We start from the raw sequence: 1,710 nt of genomic DNA on the forward strand, positions 1-1,710 counted from the left end.
ATTTGCGTTTCTTGCTTTGTAAACAAAGCGAAACACGGAAGAATGACGAAATTTACTTTTTTCATGTGCCTAGAGTTAAAATTTTCAGTAACGTATGTGAGGTTGGGTATCCGTACGCGTTGAAGTCCCAATGGAAGTTGCCGTGTGGAACGGACATGAGAGCCCCCTAAGAGGGTACACAACTGTCGCAACCCCGACGATGAGGGTAGAGTAGTGCCATTTCTGATTTTGGATTTCGAGATTAGGCCTCGCCCAAACGGGCAAGGCCTCCCAAAAATTGGCCTATAGGCTCATTGTCCCTCCCCACGGTAATCTTTAGTAAAAGGCGAAAGATTAATGCGTGGATGTGAGGAGAGACCTGAGCGATGCCTGCAAAAACCGTGCTTCACAGGGCGCCCTTCGACGGCATGTACTCAGAAGCGTCGCTGGTGGTGCAAAGTACAGACAAAATTATGAAAATTATAACCAGTAAGCGCGTAGATCGTGTAAATAGTATGACTAAGAATACGTTTGGGCATAATGTTTTAAATAGACTATTGGTATAGCCGCAAAACACAAGTACTTGTATGAATATTTGGTGCACGATGCAGTTATGCTTCGGACATAGGCACACGGTGTTTCGTAGATTTCCTGCGAGCCGGCATACAGACGTGACTGCAGAAAAATTTCAAGTACAATTTCTCCGCCATCCTTCAAGAGGTCTGCTGTTATCTGATCCTCACCAGGTGCTTTGCCACCTTTCATTTCTTTCAAAGCCTTCCTTACTTCTTCTGTCGTTACTGGTGGGGTGTCTATCTCCACTGAACTGTTTTTTCGTTCGGCATTATCCTGGATGTCCCGGCTACTGTACAGATCTCTATAGAACTCCTCGGCTACAATGACTATTTTATTCCTATTTGTGATGGCATTGCCTTCCTTGTCTTTAAGTGCATACACCTGATTTTTCCCCACGCCAAGACGCCTTTTCACTGCTTTCAGGCTGCCACCGTTCTTTTTCAGCATATTCGATCATCTCCATATTATACTTCCGTATGTCAGCTGCCTTACACTTATTGATTAACTTCGAATGCTCCGCTAGTTCCATTCTGTCAGCTGGGGTGGAGATTGTCATGGTTTGCCGTTTCCTAGTTAGATCTTTCACCTCCGGGGAAAGTTTACCAGTATCCTGTCTAGCCATCGTGTCACCGACTTCTACTGCACACTCCGTGATAATGTGTGTAATCCCCGTGTTACAATGGGATCTAAACGCCGAAGAATTGCAAGCTCGGTGGAGGATAAAGCAACGGAAGTATCCACAAATAAATGTGGGCGAAGATGTTGGGTGAGAACATCATACCTTAGCTTAAAACTCTGCTAAATACACTCCCCCACGATACCTAGGCATGTACAGAGGCATGTTCAGGTGCGAAAAATTCCAACATTACGTATTGCACTTCCATCGAAACCTGGGAGAAAACTTTGACCAGCTCGTTACCGCAATATTTGCGCGAGCCGATTGAGAGGGAAAGGGAAGGAGCTGCTGCATCTCTAGCTATGGCCCTAGACTTCAAGGTCCACCTTTGAGCTCTCTAACAAATTTACCCCCTTTTCCAAAACCCCCCTATTTCTTCTGCGTCAAAGATCTTCTCTCTATCTCTCTCTTCGCAGAAAAGCAATAACGTACATTCCGGTACCGACATTAGAGAATAAAAACTCTGAAACACCGACACT

At 45.2% G+C, this 1,710-nt stretch overlaps 1 pseudogene; it reads right to left on the reverse strand.

The window, feature by feature from the left end:
- Positions 1–246: 246 nt before the first annotated feature.
- Positions 247–366, reverse strand: LOC144176092 (U5 spliceosomal RNA; annotated as a pseudogene).
- Between the last annotated feature and the right edge of the window lie 1,344 nt (positions 367–1,710).

This window comes from Haemaphysalis longicornis, unplaced genomic scaffold, assembly GCF_048455015.1.
Source record: "Haemaphysalis longicornis isolate Haplotype H1 unplaced genomic scaffold, Haemaphysalis longicornis Haplotype H1 scaffold_3, whole genome shotgun sequence".
In the NCBI taxonomy this organism is placed as follows: Eukaryota; Metazoa; Arthropoda; class Arachnida; order Ixodida; family Ixodidae; genus Haemaphysalis; species Haemaphysalis longicornis.